This window comes from Typopeltis vanoorti, chromosome 5 (genome assembly GCF_054136105.1).
Source record: "Typopeltis vanoorti isolate ZY-2024b chromosome 5, IOZ_Tvanoo_1.0, whole genome shotgun sequence".
In the NCBI taxonomy this organism is placed as follows: domain Eukaryota; kingdom Metazoa; phylum Arthropoda; class Arachnida; order Uropygi; family Thelyphonidae; genus Typopeltis; species Typopeltis vanoorti.
Window position 1 is genome coordinate 140,038,507 of NC_143553.1, and position 19,097 is coordinate 140,057,603.

A 19,097-nucleotide genomic window follows, 5' to 3' on the forward strand; every position below is an offset into this window, starting at 1 on the left:
TATAATTTAGTGATATAATTAGTAGTACATGTAATATAACGTACTGAACTAAATTATAATAATTAAAATCAAAATATATTAAATAGCATTCTCTGTTATTTAAATATTGTTATATGTTATTTGTCTGTTTCAGAGAAGTAGATAATTTCTAATTTTTTGTAAATAAATGATATTTTGATTTTAGTACTTGCTTCAAGGAAGAGTGTGAGGGACGTATCTGGTTAGGATGTAGTTGTAAATAATAGCATTTCAGATTTCTGACTATATGCTGTTGTTGAGTAATCTTCTAGTTGTGACTATTTCCTGTGTTTTATGTACTGCTGTGATGAAAGGCAATGGAAGTAATTTTTCTTTTTTTTTTATGTTGCGTTCCATTTATCATTTTTTTTTTTGGTCGCTATGACATATCAGGAAATGTCATAGCGATCAAAGCATTTAGTCGTAGAAATGGGAAAATTAAAAAAAAAAAAATACTGTTACGTTGTCTTGATACAAAAACCCTCAAACATACTTTCTTAATGTGCTATAGGAATATGTGTTCTATCATTAAGTGAGAAAATAATTGATTTGTGAAAATAATTAATTAACTAGGAGGGATACAAAATTACTTGTTCATATGATTAAAAAGCGCACGTACTTAAAAATAAAATAATTTGTTGAATATAGGGCTTCTTTGTTATTTCTCTCTAGTTGGATTTTAACATGTGATTAGTTAATCACAAATAAGGAGCAGTACACATAATGCTGATTAGAATTTTAGTTAAGGCACCGTTTACCTTTTGAACTGTCTGACTGAAGAAATATTATTTTGTCATTTGGCAGTATCTTATTTTCTCACATAAACTGGATAGTTATTAAAGTTACACATACCAGAACAAAATTTTAAATGTGAATAGAGCAGATATATATAGCGCCATACCCACCCTGAGCTAAACATATATTGTTTTTCATCACCTTTAAATTATTTGTAAAACATGCCGCGAAAGGGCGCTATTTACATAAAATAAAATAAAGGGAATAAAAATTAATTAAAAATTAAAGGAGATAATAAATAAACTTACACTAGGTCGCAAACCTATTGTACACTGAAGGGAATATAACAATTATTCAATCCAAAACCATGCTGTGGAGACTAAATATAGAATTTTTTTATAATCATTTGATTGCTTTATCTTCGTTATACGCTTGGTGAAAGTCAACTGTCAGACGACGTAATACATTTGGGCCTCTTTTTATGCGTATCTTTTTTATGCGGTTTTGAAGTTATGCGTGGCATATTTCATGCAAATTTGGGGTTTCCCCGTTGTACATAATAAACAGCGTGTTGCAACACATTCTGGTGTAACATGACAGCGAGTGTCCGTGAAGTTTAATTTTGAATGTGAGTAAGTGTTTGTCTTTTCATTATCGTAAGTATAAATTTTGCTAATTTTTACAGTGCAACCATTCAAACATCTACAGTATCAGCTGAAATCATTACTTTCTCACATGAAATTGGTGGAGAAGGTTTTGATACATTTAGCCAGAATGATGTAGACGAATTGTTTGTGGATAATGCTTTAAGTGACGATGATATTATTGGATATCGATTAACTTTAGATATCGTCGAAGATCCAGAAAACGATAGTGAAGCGGAAGAAAAACCTGTCCCCCTCACTGCAAATATAATTCGAGAAGGTCTTGAACTGTGCAATAAATTGGAAAATCATTTTCTTGTTAATGACACAATTTCTGAACGAGCCTTTCAATTCCAACGTGAGCTGAAGAACTGTATGTCTGAATATTGCGAGCTGCATAAAAAATTAGTAAAATTATCATCATTGCAAAGTTTAATCACTGATTACATTGTCAGAAGAAACGAATCAGCACAGAATGAGGATTAAGCTAATTCTGTTTGTGAAGAACCATTGCCATACAGATCTGATGCGCAGACAATCTCTTCTGGTGATGAAAGTGATTTCGCACCAGTTCGCAAACATTGCCAAATATTGTCTGATAGCGACGATAATTCTGATGAAAAAATGTAAAGAATTGTTATTACTTTTCAATAAAATTAAATGAGTAAAGCTTTAAAACAAACTTAGGCATTTTTATTTTCCTGAATTTTTATAAACATTTTTATGCGATTTTAGGTTTATTTTAATTCATTGCTTCGGTTTTATGCGGTTTTAGAAAATTAAGGAACGTATCCCTAATTTTTCAACGTAGGTTTAGGTCTTTTTTGTGCGATTTTTTATATGCGGTTTTCTGTGGAACTGCATATAAACCGTATCTACTGACAGTTGACTTATTAGTCGTCTATTAGCAGACGACTAACAAATGAAAAATATAAAAAAAGTTATGAAAGTATACTGGAGCCTTCTGTGAAATCGTTGGTTGAACATTACCGGTGTAATTTAAGTTGTTGGACATGTAACGATTTTAATATGGTGAGAGGAAGACGACTTCAAGGTTTACAGGTTGTGAGAGAGAAACAGAAATATCTCTGCAGAGCAACCAAAGGCTATAAAGGGCAGAACTCCTACTTGTATATTGTCACTGAGCTTAAGTTATGCTAGTGCACGTACACAAATTGTGTTCCCGAGTACTTGATCACACTGTTGCGGTGTCTCTATGGACACCTGTGTTGTTAATAATCGACATAGGTAAATAATTAATATCTTATAATATCAAGTAAATTTCAAGGGAACTTTTAAAGCGTTAAAACGGTTTCTTCACAGTTTTCTTCAACGCTGAAGCCACGAGCTCCAGTGGGATTTTTGAGAATTTTTGTTGGACCTTAGGGCGTTTGATCCGAACAAATTCGTTGGTCCCAATAATGTCGTTTTGCGACACAAGAGTTGTCTCATTCTCTCTCAACTTATAGTGGAGAGATCTGCCTAATTCTTATCCCGAACCTGTTTCGAATCCAGACATAATAAAATATTTCTATTTGTGTTGATATAATCAACCCCTTCAGATTGACATTTTGGACAGTCTTATTGCCTGCATCGTAGTGTTATGGAAACGACTGGGTTGATTATCGACATGATAATACATGTTGTCATATTAGCACGGGTGACATGGTTTAAGGAAGTCAGAGTGCAAAGGTTAAACTGATCAGGTCAAAGTCCCAATTTGAACATCTTTGAGAAACGTTATCTTGTCAGTTGAGAGCGAAACAAAAATGTTCAACTTCACTATGTAACTGACTGCCATTTTGGTGAGCAGGAAAAACACCAAAATTGCTGCATTTCCAATTTAGTGAATTTTTATTGGTCAGTTTATCAAATATGACGCCTCTTCATAACTGCTTTTGTAAAAAGAAGCTACTGATCAGTTACACCAGTCAGAATGATGGTCTTAACTCAAGGTCTATTTTTAAGCCCACTTGGATCAATTCAAGGGCACAGTACATGCCAGTTTAAAAGAACTGACCTAGAAACACAGCACACAACTTGAGTCAACGCTTTCAGCAATGCTAAATAGTTATTTAAGGAAGTTCTAGTCAATCATTTGCAGCTAAATCTTGTCAATCTGTTCATCTGTATACATATTATGTTTTACCTGAATTGTTTATATAAAGTGATTAAGGTGTGAAATTACAGTTATGACTAGACTAAATCTTCTTCAATTTTCTACCATACTTCAAAGACAGGATCAACGTTCCATCCATCATTGAAATGCATTCGATCTAATGATACTGTGCTTTTAACATAATCACCTAGATAAGAAAAACCTGAGTCGAATTCCATCTTGGACATCAGGAACCTTTATAAAGGTTTGTCAACTTATTAGCTGCAGACTTTTTAGCCAGTTTCATCGACAGGATGTTTTCTCCCAGTATCAGAGCATTCCTGAAAATGCAACTGCTCCAAGCTCTCTTTGTTCAGCTTACGTACCACAGGCGAAAGAACAACGCAACATACATTCTTCGTTGGAAAAAAATGGCCTTAGAAGATTTCTATGAAATAAATGCTTTCTCTGAAGGGAAACTGTCGAGGTGTACAGTAGGTCAGAAACGCGGATTGTTTGGTTGAAAATGTTGGAAACCTGGATATAGGGAGAATTAAGGAACACCGAGAGCCTTTCCAACCAACGTTGTTGCCCTGACCTAATCTAAACAATCAACGATGCTCTTCACATGATTCGGTATAATTCAAGGGACTCAGAGCTTCTTTCTCCAAAAATGCCTTCATCTGAAGCTGAATCATCTGGTCTCATATCATAACTGATTTTCATTCAGCAAAACAGACAAGCCTCCCAGAAAAACACATATCCAGTTAATAGATATAATACACTGAGCTCATAAGCCTCACTTGCTTCTGCTGTAATATAAAACAACCAACCAATCATCTCCCAAACATGTCTCAAAATAAAGTGTGGGTGGGTGCGCGGGCGCGCGCGTCCCCATACCCAGTATTTTACATGAACATCCATATGATATTAACTTTCTAGTACCAAAAGTCTCCAAGAAGCCCGCCAAAAATAAATAAATAAGATAAGATATGATAAAATAAAATAAAATAAAATAAAATAAATAAATAAAGTAAAAGGAATATTTTGAAATGTCCTATCGTAAATTAGTTTCATTTTTAAAATGGGCGTAGTGATTAATTATTATTATTATTAAGAGGTATCTCCGTGGAGTCCTACGCCTCATCGTGTAAGAACCACGGCATAGCTCATAATATACCTATCATATTACCCACAGTTTCATCATGATAGGCAGAAGCTAACCATTATTCACAGAGTACCTATCACACCTCTCCTTAAAATATAATCATTTCGGGAAAAAAATATGTCCCCTTTGAAAAAAAAAATAATAATGCTTCTCAGCAAGTATTATTTGCTATTAATCTGTCCTATTAACTTTCATGCTTGATTTCACTATTAATAAAGCAAGCAATGATAATTAATCGACATTAATTTTATGCAGTGTAATTTTTATTTTAGTATTTCAATTATTTATATTGGCATTATAAAAATAAGGAAAGCGCAATTGTTTATTTGAATCTGATTTTAACGCATTTCGTTTTAATCATGTGAATTAAAACTAACAATTGTAAACTAAAACGGACTTCCTAATCTCTTAATTTCGTCTTATCCCTCGCTGTGGCTTTCATCACTACTGAGTCTGTTAAGAAATCTATTTAGTACTGTGCGCAAACATATAGCACGTGAAATTCATTCCCGCTCTCTTCTTTCTGTACTGGAACTAACACGCAGTTACGTATGCACTGATCTATCGAATCGTGTGCACTAAGGTCAAATTTGCTGTACCATTTACTCCCCTGTTTTGCAGTTGTTCAGGGCATTTCCTGGGCTGCATCTTTACACAATTCTGCAACTGCTTGAGAATAGGTAAGACATTTTTTTAAAAATTCTGAATGAACATTTGCAAACATTTTTACCCTAATCCTATAATAAACAAATTTGTTTTACTGCCTTTCTTGCCCTGTTAATATTTAAAATTCTGAAGAAATTTTAAATATTATGTCACGCATGGTGACAGGATTCTTTGATAATCTAAACTTCAATAAATGGTATTCAAATAGGGAAGTGGTTACTGTAATTTTGTAACGCTTCATGCGTATTTAAAGTTAATTTAGCTTCTTTTATTACCGAGTCTTTTTTAAAGTTAACGTTACTAATAGTTGATATACTAGTAGTTGATATTTGCTTTCTCAAGTAGCATATTTATACACTGGAGCAGAACTTTTATCTCGTGATATAAACAACGTCAAATAAATCATTACGTTTCAGGATTAGTAGCAGAAGATCAAATTCTCTAAAAGTGCATATTTGCTTGTGTTGGTAATATTTCGGTATGCCTTTTGCAGAGTTTAACATTAATTATATATCCCTTATTTGTTAATATATTATTTTGCATATTATCCAATCACTGCGATAAATTTTTTAGATAGCAGTTAAGTGTTGAAGTTTCTGTCTTATGACAGTGTATGAAGATATTTCAAATTGTTCAGCTAATTATCATACAATTTCATAAAAATAAATGTTAACATTTAAAAGTTGTGAATCTAATGGTGTCTAAAGATAATAAATTTTAGTGGAACGCAATTTTTTTATTTATTTTATTTTTTATAATGTACTTAAAGTTTTTGTAGAGAAAATCACGAATACAAACAATGCTCTTCCAGTACTACTGAATGTTTTTCACTTAATTTTAACTCAAATGAATAAATTTTATATATATGCGAGCCCATTTTAATAAACTATTTAGAGCTTAGCTTTAATTCACTGTCATAAGTATTAACAAAATAGTTCGTCGATTTTCCGCAGTTTAGATAACTTAAGTTATTGAAAAACAAGACCCCCAACTCAATAATGAAGGATAATACAGTTATCTTTATTAATTCGATTACTGAAGTAACTGTATTCCAAGCAATTGCCTGGGTTGGCCATGTACAGAGATGTGGTGATACTGATCACCCATACAATCTTAGCCGTGATTGGTTTGATTATAACTGAAGTGTACCTCCTGTTGTATAATGGCTCAACGCGTAGTTTGCCAGTCACTCAAAAATACCCTGAGCTGAAAGACGTTCGGACAGCATATTTCGTGTACAACTGTCTCTACCAACTACAAGAAGACTTGGTCAATTTCGTTCGACAAATAGGACTATTTTCATTGACAACAGCACGCATTTAATTAAGTCTAAAGTCTGATTCAAGGAAGCAAAGAGTGTAGTATCAACCTGAGAACACAGTCCTCCAGAACAAATGCTCTGGATGGTCTAAATATGTTAAAGGAATTTTTTTTTTTCCCTCTAGTAAAGTTATTGCGTCTAAGTAAATAACGATTTCCAATAGTACTATCGTACTTACTAGAAACTAAATTAATACTTAAGTACTTCTAGCGTTTTCTGAAATTTGTTAAGCATCTCTATTACAACACTTTACATAGTTATTCCACTAGTTTATTACTCTTTCTTTAAATTTTTCTTAAATGTAGCTTAGAACTATTTATTAGTTTGAGAATGCCGATAAGCCCTTCTTCTAACTACTTATCAAATAGTTATTCCCACGAAGTGTGCTATTCGAATCTTTAGTAGTCGTGCTCTCTTTCAGTGACAAGAAGCAGTTCCAATCTCAGGATTGCACACCCGATGTACTAGTATGGTCTCCCTCCCCTTATGCGAAGTTACAAAAAAAAAAAATAATAATAATAATTCAGTGACGCTGGTAAATTTTAGAGGATTTGCAGTGACCTGGAGAGCCTTTTCAATTACGTCACCAGCACTTTCAGAAAAACAAACATTAAAAATGCAGCAGATAATTTCAAAAATATATAAATGAACCTGAATTTTTATTTAATGTGAACTAAAAGGATTTCATTCTTTGGTAAATAACGGATACCTATTTTATTATTTTTTTTTTTCGCGGCCAGGTATGCAATCTTTTTTGTCCTAAAACCATTTTCTGCATTAATTAGCACATATGGTTCGATTAGAATTAGTAAAACAACGTTAAGCTAGGACGTGTAGTGTAACTCATGGCAAAAGTGGTTCAAGCTCCCAGGTTATTCAAAAATTGTTGTTTGAAATACTTAAACTTTTTTTTTTTTTTTGTCGTTCACTTACACAAATTACTTATCAAATCTTGGTGTGTCAATCACTTTGAGGATATGCACGAAATGTGAATCAAAATGTAATGATCTTTGACTTGTGTACTACTCAACGACTTCTTCGACTTAGTCTGAAGTGATCAAACTCATCTTAACAATGAGGTAATGAACATTCAGTGAAGTACGTGAATGTTGCCTGTTTGGTAATTCTGCAGAAAAGATCTGGTTTCGAATCGCAATCAGGACTCGTATAACAAAGACTTTCCAATTGAAAGCGAGTAAGCTGCTGGTCTCGTACATAGTTAGCATAGTTTATATATATATCCTACAAAAGAGACAATCCGGACAGAGGAATACATACGATTAAAAGCTTTTTTTTTAATCCCATGGTATTATTACACCAGATCATAGAGGTCAAGTTCATGTATTTTATACAGCATCTTTTCTGGGTTGTTATAGAGTTCACATTTATTTGGAAATATTCATACAGTTTAGCAAATGCATTGGTGATGCTTCCGCGATGTTACAGATTTTGCAGGTGGGGAAGACTTTTATGCCATTGCTAAACTTGATTGGTCTTGTGTGGCCGGTCTTAGGCGAGAGATCATGGTAGTGGCATTGCGATTAAACTTGGAGTTGATGGTAGCTCTTGGATTTTCTGCTAAGTACCAGTGGTGAGTCATGTCCTGAAGAATTGTTCATTTTATGTTTTCTTTTTGGGCGGTTTTAAAAAGATCGAAATCTGTGGCCATTTTTGCTATTTCATCTGCAGTTTCGTTTCCCTTTAATCCCACATGGGATGGGATCTATTGGAAGATTATTTTGGAATCCTTATGTAGTTTGTTTTTGCTATGTCTCTAAGTATTTCTTGATGGCTAGTGTAGCAGTTCTTAATAGCTTGAAGGGCTGCTAAGGAATCTGTGAAAAATATAAACTCCTTCGGGTTTTGTTAGTATAAATATTGCAGTGCTGTGTTAACAGCTATTAATTCTGCATGGTATGAGTTGCATCCAATACTGTTAGTTGTTTTTATTTCTATATTATGAGAGCCATAGACCAGTACGCCACTCCCAGAATTGCCATTTGGATTTTTGGAGCCATCTGTGTATATTTTTGAGTCAGGTCCATATTCCATTATTTTTGAAAGGGCTAATCCCAAGATTTCAGGGTTTTCTAGGCTTTTTTTTTTTCTCATGTTTTCCTATTTCAGAGTTGATAATTATATTTTTCCTGTCTCGATTTGGAGGAAATGCTGGGTAGTCGGCTATTTTATTTGGACAATCCAAGGGAATTTTATTTTCTATGATTTCATGCATTGTTGATTTTTTTCTTTATGTTTGTTGGTGTCCAGTTTTTAAAGTTCACTTGTTCTATGATGTACACGCCTTTTACTGCTATCTTAGATCCATGTTACTTCCAGATTACTCTGGAGTGGAGTTTCCGTTCTATTTCTGTCTACGCTGTTGAATGTTTGTCTTTTTTTTTATCTCAGTAGCTCAACCAGGATTAAATTGTAACTGGTTCGAATAGGGTCTAAGACACATTAATCAGTTGAATTTTTCTCTCTCAGAAAAATTTCTCTCTACTTTCTCCGCAAAACTAGGCTAGAACACGCCTATTAACAAACAAGTCGTAATTTTAAAAAAAAATGCATTATTGCCATATATGATAATCGAATTTTGAATATTTTCCCTCCACTTCATCTTCTTGATTAAGTGGAGTTGAAATGCTGCGGAAATGAAAACACTGGTCAAGGATTTTGTAATCGAAATGAAAATTAGGGCGTAAAATTTAAATGAACTTTTCAGACATCTGGGTTCCTTGTTAAAAAAAAAAAAAAATGCGCCCTCTGTTCAAAAAGAAACCGAACTTTTCGAAAATATAAGAAACTAGTGGAGATACCTGTTGTATCTTTTTATTGTCGAAACCTTCATTAGTGTTGTCAACTGTTTGACATTTTGTTTCATTAGAAGCAGAGTTATAGTGCCAAGAGTGACTGTTTTGACGAACGGTCGGTCTTCACGATATTCATGCCATACGCGACGAATTTTCGCTTCAAAACTTCGAGATAAAACTCACCATTGACCGTTTGGCCAGGTGGAACGAATTCTTTGTGGATAATGCCCTTGGAATCGTAAAAACAAATCAGCATTGTCTTTACTTTTGACTTCTCCAAGCGATTTTTTTTCGGATGCCCCCCTCTTCTGGTGGTTTCCAGTCAGCATCTGGCGCTTTGTTTCGGGCTCATACTCAAAACACCGCGTTTCGTCACCAGTAACGATCGTTTCAAGGAAGTTTGAGTCCTTAGGAGCGGTTTTAATGAGGTCCTTGCAGTGTTCAATTCGATACATTTTTTGATCGTCGGTCAACTTTTGGGGAACATATAAATCCGAATTCAATTTACCAAGGCCCAAACTCTCGGTCAAAATGTTGTGCACAGTTGATTTTGGAATTCCCAATTCATCTTCAATCAATCTCGCGGACGATTTCGGGTTTTCTTTGAAGAAATCACGCACTTTTTGGATGTTAACTTCGCTCAGTTCAGTTTTTTCGACGGCCCGGCTTTTCGTCGTCCTCAAGCGTCTCACGACCACTTTGAAATCGCTTAAACCAATCGTAAACTTGAGTATGGGATAAGCATTCATCACCGTATGCTTTTTGAAGCATTTGATGCTTCAAATACGAAATTAACACAAAAGTCAATCGCAGCTATCTGTGTTTTGACGACCGTTCGTCAAAACAACTGTCACTCTTGGCACTATAACTCTACTTCTAATGAAACAAATCTCAAACAGATGGCACAACACTAATGAAGGTTGCCGCTTTCGACAACAAAGATACAACAGGTGGCGCCATTAGTTTCTACTATTTTCGAAAAGTTCGGTTTCTTTTTGGACAGAGGGTGTATGTCAACACAATAATTGAACAATACTTTTTCCAACTTTAAAGTTAATTAGGAAAAAAAAAAAAAAATATATATATATATATATATATATATATATATAACAAATATATATATATATATAACAAATATAAAATAGCCAATTCGAGAAGTTGCATGTTTACAAAAAAAAAATAAAATAAAAATAAATAAAATAAGTGCTTTATAGCTACTTCGTTTGTTCTCAAGTACTTTCGCATGTCACTTTGAATGATTATAAAAAAAAAAAAAAAGAAGCATTTTTTCCTCCGTGGTAGAGCTGCCTTTGTTCGTTACTCACTACTAAGGTTTTCAGAAGAATTTCTGGATAAGAATGGAATGTCCTGTACCCGATAAACTAAAAGCAGTCTGGGCTTATAGTCTTAACTAAAGTAGGACATAACAAATTATAGAAACAAGAAGTTCAAAGATATCTGAGCAAAAGATATCAAATCGTTTCGGACATGTGTCATATCCCATTCATTTTCAAACTGTCACAGTACAAAAAGGGGTAATTAAGTCGATATAAAACTTAGTATCAATAATTTGTGATATCAACAGTAGAGCTTGTTAATGTCCACTTAGTTTTATGAGCTTTCACAATAACAACAAAAATCCATTCAGTATTTACGACAAACTAAGGATCTTATCTTAATATAAAAAATATTCCCTAATTGGAGCTTCGCTGGTCATCTGTAAACCTAAAAAATCTTGCTTTCCATCTAATAATTTATGCTGTATTTCATCTATTTAAAATGTATTAATATCTCAAATCGATCAGTCTGATTAAAAACTTAAGCATCTTATCAGAAAGAAAATGGAGAAATCGCGTGAAACTTAAGAAATATTCCTACGCTTTGGCTTCAGCAGTCGTGCTTGATTAGCATAAGTCCGAAGATATTCCGAACTGTTTTGAATACTATTTAATTTCAGTCTTATTTACCATTTAGAGTGCACTTTAACAGTAATTTAACTTCGACTTTATAAAATATTCAGTATTAGATTGGAGCTGTTCCTGAAATACTTCAAGTTTATTAAATGGCATTTATCTTATCTATAGTGCGTCAAGGAAAGGTTACATCATAGAATACTTGATCATCTGAGCGTCAATGCCAGTTAAATACTTCTTAGCGATTCTACATCCATTTCGCATCTGTTTTTAACAATTATTTATCTGTTGTTTTTATTTTAAATCAACACTTCAGATTCTAGGTTAATCTCTTTTTATCTCGTTTGGAAAAAGGATAGTCAGTAAAAGTGAGTTGACTTACAAGACCTTAAAAAAAAAAAAAAAAAAAAATCGGTCAGTCTGATTAAAAACTTAAGCATCTTATCAGAAAGAAAATGGGAAAATCGCATGAAACTTAAGAAACGGACTTCAAAATGACCTACAATCTTTAATTTGAAGTTATTCAAGAAATCGGTTACCCAGTTTGGATAACGTTGGTCAGCGGCAGAATTGAGAATTTGTGGGTGATACAAACTTACACTAGTTTTCTAAAATTAGGTCTTGGGAAAATGACCTCTTTTCTCCCTATAAATGAGCCGTGTTCCAGATTGTCAGACGTCTGACAAAGACGTGTCATCCCTTTTGAAGACTTATGTTCAGATGGCAACTTCTTTGCTTTATTTACTTATATATTTTATATACGTAATATTTTAATATAAAATTCATACTACCTTGGCCATGCTGTTTCCTCTAACCGGTCAACTGTAACCGATCTGGATCCAAGCGCTTATTTAGGAATAGGAAAGGGATTTAATGGAATGACGGGCTACTTCAGTCCTTTAAAGTAGACAAAGAATACTCTATTAGATGATTACTTCACCAACCAGTCTCATATAGAGAACTGGATTTTCCTCTTCTGTAAATTCCGGATTTTTTTTCTCGTTCTTAAAACCAACAAGCCTGGATTATTCTTACACGTATTTCATACCTCCGTCTTGGTAATTGCTAACTCCTGTATAATAATAAAGCATTTTTGAAATTACAGCACGTGAGAGAATCAGTTCTACAATAAATGATTGTGTGAATTAAAAAAAAAAAAAATGCTTCTTTGAAATTCTGTATAAAGTATACCTAGCCTGGGTGACTAGAGTACTGTGGCTTCGCTTTTGCAACAACGGGTTATGGATTCGATCTCCCTGTGGTATCTATAACGAATTACTAGTACCGTGTGTGGGTAGTAATTGCAAGCCACTGTTACTCTTAAAACGTACCAAGGAGTCTCCGTGGCTAGGTGGTTTCGTTGTATCAGAACAATTCGAGACAGGTTCAAATCCTGTCAGCTTAGTTTTTGCTTTATTTATAAATTTTGCTTTATATTTATATATTCTCAAAAACGTGAGAATATATAAATAAAATAAATGGGTGAACTAAAAATGCAAAAAAAAAAATTTTGCTTGCGCGTGGGACAGAATGACTTCTTAATTTGTTCTTTCGCCAAGAGTTAATTCGATTCTTAAACTTGTTAGATTAACATTTTCGGAGTCATTGAGTCGTCGGATTCCATGGAGAATGCTGCAAGAAGATTGACATCAAGTAATTACTGTGTATATGTAATTTATTTTTGACTCCAGATTTTTGAAATGAGATTACCAAAGAAATGTACACATTTGGTGATTTATATTTGCTTTATGAAATAGCAGCTGGTATTCTCTGCAGGAAATGAAAGGTTCACAGCTCTCCTACCCCCCCCCCCCTCCTCCATTCCACAAATGGCAGCATAGAGCATGTACATGCATGATGGGAGGAGCCATAAGTTGGAGATCAGTGAAATAACAAATCAGTTTGACGTCCCCCGCCCTCTCTTTATTCATTTGACTCAAATTTAAGGCCATATTCAAAACATCATTCAGCGTTTATCACTATCATAAAGCAACAGCTGTTTCACAAGACATTTTACAGGTGGTACGAATTTTATCTCATTTGCAGGCAAAAAGCTTTCCCTCCTGTACGCTTGTAGGATATGTAATCATTCACGTTTGTATCACACAAACATTCGTTCGCCTGTTGTTGTTTTTTTTCGTCAGTTTCTTAATTTCCCAATTTTAAGCGAATTTTCTTCCTTGTAATGAAGACTTTATAGACTTTAGGTAAGATGCTTTTTTTCATCGATAACTGTTTTAAAATGTCTGACCTTAATGAAAATGTGCACACGATTCACGTAATATACTGGGCTCCGTATTTGTTAAATTCGAAACGGCCAATTTCGATGGGTAATCGAGATTATATAGCGCTGTGCATTCAGGGTGTTTTAGTCCAGTGCTTCCCAAACTTCTGGATGTCAGGGCCCCATTTGGAAAAATTAAAATATTTCACGTCCCCCTCGAAAAAAAAATCATAATATAGACATATATTATTATAATATTTATTGTATTTATACTCAATACAAAACATACACAGCGAATATTGCAAAAATCAAATGCAAATATTACATTTTTAGCATCTTGCATACACATTTGACATGGCACAGTATCTCATATTTTTATATAGATAGATATATTGTTATTGTACATTTGCAGTATAAGCACATGAAACGTAAAACAATTAGTAATAAAGAATTAGAAACATAAACGAAGTTTACTAACAATTTAATGTGATGGATGCGTTTCAACACTGCTACACCAAAAGTCAATATCAGGTGAAATATTTGAAACTGCAATTCTTAGATTTCTGCTTTGAAATGAAACTTATACGAATAAGCATATATTTACTAATATCCATTAAGCGCCGAAATACGCAAGAAGCAAAATTTGTGAACCCGCACCAATGTGTGATTTTTTTCCATTAAAATATAAAAAAAACAAAAATAAATAAATAAAAATTAAATACTTTTTTTAAGATAAAAATCTACTTAGTCTTAAAACATTTTTAATTTGTTTTCATTATTTCACGCCCCCCTCAACAAAACCTACGGACCCCAAGGGGGCCGCTGCCCACAGTTTAGGAAGCGCTGTTTTAGTCCACCATCATGAACGATATCACCCCCCCCACACACACATCCGTGACGAACCTAACCCGTTCTTTACTATTGTGCAACATGCTTTCAGTGGACTTTTGAACTGTAGCTTAATTCCATTCGTACCTTTTTTTTTTTTTTTGAGCCTGCTAAGTTCATTTTTATATTAAAATATAATCTGGTTGAATTTCTAATAGTTATTTAATTTTAGCGGGGAAAAGTAATTTTGTAGCAGTATCGAAAATTTTTCAAGAGAAATGAACTTTTACATTTAAAAATATCGTTAGGTCTATATACTGTTAGCTGATTAAAATGATATAACAGCGGTCGTTAGACTCGCGCGTAGGTAAGACACAATCCTATTAAATCAATGTACTGGATTATTATTGGTTGAAATGTGTCTGTAAATTACGTTTACTCTTTGGCCGGTTTGTTTGCCTTACGGATAAATCTTCCAGGAAAAGAAACTGCCACTATTAAGACTAAACTCAGTTGAAAAGTTGTTTTAAGGTTTTTGGCGTCCCTACTGGGATTCGAACCAAGTCGTTCCAACAAAAGGACATCGTGTTAGCTACCAAATTAGTGAACTGAATTATATGTCTCAATATCGCACACAAAAAGTTGAAAACTTAGTGCATTAATACCGTTAACTGGCCAAGGCATTGATTCAAAACTTTAAAATGCATCCGTTACACAGTGGTCCAGAATTTCTCCTTTCCCATCGGAAACTTCAAGTTTTCATCCCGCAAACTGGCCGTAGAACATACGCAGTTAAGACCAGTACACTGGCCTCAGCCATAATTCCAGTTTTCTCCCAAGATCTTTTTCATTGCGTTCCCCCTTTATTTTCATTCGTTAATTTTTATAAATAATTCATAATAAATTTATAGTGAATAATTCAGTATTAAATACTAAATTATATAATACATTTACAAATAATTATTGCCCTGAGCATCCCAAAATTATGTCGCAATTTTAAACTTATCTAAAAGTGCGAAATCAGTTGATGTATGTGTATAGACGTACAGAAATTTTATGCCCATGAAAGTCCGTTTTGGTTGAATAGCACTGACAGTGATTTCACAGGAAACGAATTGCATATATGCTACAAAGTGCTTTTTATAATTCATAAGTCTGAAAGAGTCACTTTCGACAGCAGTTATAAAACGGTTTTCATCACATAAGGCAGTTCGAAAGTAGTATATATGCAACGATTGGTCATTGCAGTGTCCACTACTTGACTCCCAGATTTTTTTTTACTATAGGTTAGGTCGAGGCAGAAGTGTATCGACTCCTCTTTCTATACCAAACCCTTCATGAACTTCGAACACGGATTATTGCAACTGTGACCTGCTCGTTCGTGTATGGGAGAAAATGTTTTATAAATGTGATAACACAAAGAACACCTGTGAAGTAACGATGTGCACACTTCAAAAATGGCACGCAGTTTGTTTCGGATCAACGCGCTTCATTTCGAAGTTTAAAATGCGAACACCTAATTTTTGAATGCTCTATTTATCTTTATTAAAATGTATCAATTCGTTTAAAAGTAAGTCTTAAGCTACGCAAAAAAATTAATGCGTAAAAATGTGAACACATCAGGATTTTGAGTAATATAAGCAATTACATTTGTCACTTTTTAAATAAAATAATTTCACATTTTTTTCAGCAGTTTCTCAAATTGGGACTCTTTTTTTTTTACTTAAAAATTCCCTTCGGTGGAGAGTTAATGCACCAATTTTGTTGAATTACGTAAATATTTTCATTAAACCTATATCTTGATATAGGCATGTAAACATTTATGCAATTTTATAAACGTAGCAATATGTTTACACTTTATAATTCATGGTACTTAAATGTCACACACAGCAAGTTATTTACATAATATTACGCTGCAAATTATGAAAGTTATTTAGACAACTTCGTCCTTAGAACATTGTTCGAAAGGATTTTTTTTTTTTCTTCAACCTATTGACCTCCAATAAGCAAATTGATAGCCTCACACCTATTGGTTGAAGCATACACTAACTATTCAAACATACAGGCGCAAAACTTGTAATTAAAATTATCAATTGCCGAGTATTAATACATTTAATTACTACATGGTTTAATTGACTTTCCCAATGATCCATTGCTGATCCAGGAAATCAAAAGCAACTAAATGTATCAGCCGTATTTTAAACTGAAATTAATAGAAAATGTTCAGTATTAAAGTGTTTTTATTTCATTTTTGAATAAAAAAATAAGTTAACATTTGTTAGTGGCTTCGTAAGTTGGAATGCCCTTATTAGATAAGAAGGTTCGATTCTTGTTATAACGCGAATTTATATGCGCTTTTTTTCATATTGAAGGCCAGTTCTGTCATCTCAAGGGATTTTGGGTCATTTTGAGAAATCAGGTACACAGTTTTGACTAAATGACTGTTGATGAAACATGGCTTCATCACTATGATCCAGAGACCAAACAACGGTCAATGGAGTGGAGACACTCCATTGACCGTTGTTTCTTCGAACTTCTTTAGCCATGGAGAACAAAGGTTCTCCATGGCTAAAGAAGTTCCGAACCCAAAAGGAAAGATTCTTGCCATTGTCATTTGGGATATGGATGGTGTCATTCTTACTAAGTACCTCAAAAAAAAAAAAAAAAGTGAAACTATTACAGCAGCAGTTTATTCAACAGCTCTTGGAGGAACTGAAGGAAAAACGCTGCGAGAAACTGAGCAAAGGCGTGTTGCTTTTTCAGAACAACGTTGATACCGCTCATGAAACCAGACAGACAATACACAACTTGGGCGTTGAATGTCTGCCTCACCCACCCTATTGGCCAGACCTGGCCCCATCTGATTATTTCCTATTCCAAATTTAAAGAAACACTTAAAGAACAAATTTTACCATAGATGAAGTCATATCTGCAACTGAGGACTGGTTTGTGCAACAAGGGGAAGACTTTTTTTTTTCAGAGGTGCGCAAATGATGCAGCAGCGTTGTATAAAATTTCCTGGGTAATATGTAGAATGTGTAAGTTACATTGTTCTACCTCAATTCCTTTATGGTGATTATTACAAATTTTATTTATCGTATGGTGGTTATATATCGTATATATAACTACTAAACTTTCATTCAGCAGTCCAGAAATAACTTGGGTTCAGACGGACAAAAACGAACTTAACAGCTGTTTACGCTTTAAGCATAACACCTAGAAATAGTTGTAGAAAAGCCAATGGACCTTGTTTTTCAAAATGATTTAAGATTTAAAATTATTAAATTAAAAGATTAAAAGATTTCCAGCTGTGTACCACATTGATGGAACGGTACTCCAAGAGATTGATGAGGCTATGGACTTGGGGGTATTAGTGGATAGGGAATTGCAGTTCAGAGGACACATTGCTAAGCTGTCCAAGATGGCACATAGGATTACTTGGTTATTGAAGAACACACTAACATCCAGAGATAGAGATTATTATTCCTCTTTATAAGGCGTTGATACTTCCACATTTGGGTTACTGTGCTCAAGTCTGGTCGCCTGGATTCCTTGGAGATGAGGAATTATTGGAGAGGGCTCAGAGGAGAGTGACTGACTAAGTTGGTGAGTGGTATTAAAAAAAAAAAAAAAATAAATAAATGCTCCCTACATTGATAGATTGAGAGCTTGTGGATTACAGAGGTTGGTTGATAGGCGGAGAAGAAGATAAATGATTTAAATTACTAAAAGGTTCTTATAAGATTGATGCAGAGGAAATATTTCAGCTGTGTGATAGTGATGGACGAATAAGAGGTCATCCCTGGAAATTTAGAAAAAGTGTGGTTAACAAAGTGTGAGAACTAGATTTTTTGCTTGGAGAGTGGTGAATGAATGGAATGCATTGCCTGACTCAGTTGAGTTCTTCATCTGTAAATGAGTTCAAGAAGAAGTATGATAGATATTGTTTTGATAGCTTGGGTCTCCCGCGATGAGTCTTCTGACTCCATGGAGATCCCCATATAATAATAAATTGCGATGACTATTTATTAACCTTACAAAGATCACGACACTTAATCGATACGAGTAGTGTACTTTTAAATGCCTTTTTTTAAAAAATAATGGACAGAAGTTTACACACTCGCTGCATAGCGATCGGGAGTTTTTCAGTTAAAGTAAGTTGAAGTCTTTGAGGGTAAGTACAGAGCAGAGGTATAGAAGACTCGCAGCGCCAATACTCTTTTATTCCTGCTATGTACAAGTGGAATTTTTACTTGATCTGCTAACTAGACGGTTTGTAACAGCTATCAAATAAGATTTTTAGTAATGAAAAATCTCCACTGGGAAACCTTTTGAATTAGATGAAAAAAAAAAAATGGTTATACTGTACTTGTCATGAGAGAACCCCCATTTCATTTAGTACAGCTTTGCAAAGCGATCAGAAAATTGATTTGGTATCAGGCAGGCATAAAAAAAAAATATGCAGTTATTTGTGTCAGCCTGTCTCTCCGTAAAAATAAATTGCACATTTGTAAACCTGTTAAAATTGCACATTTTAAACCTGTTTTAAGTGGTGAACAAATTTATGGTTTTTAAATATTAATGAAATTAGAGTACACATAACATCACACGATATTACTTCATAGTTTCTATTTATGCAATCGATTGCGTCAAAAATAGAACAATTTTA

The 19,097-nt window shown here is 33.9% G+C and overlaps 1 protein-coding gene across 2 annotated transcripts in view; it reads left to right on the forward strand.

The window, feature by feature from the left end:
• The first annotated feature begins 5,185 nt into the window (after positions 1-5,185).
• LOC150106874 (proton-coupled zinc antiporter SLC30A2-like) overlaps positions 5,186-19,097 on the forward strand; it is a 185,963-nt gene continuing 172,051 nt past the window's right edge. Inside the window, exon 1 of one of the 2 annotated variants that reach the window (XM_090393362.1) lies at positions 5,186-5,343. The gene's annotated coding sequence lies outside the window, so the exon portion shown is untranslated. Of the gene's footprint in view, positions 5,344-13,438; positions 13,584-19,097 lie in introns of those variants that run through there. The other variant, XM_090393364.1, reaches the window with a different exon arrangement.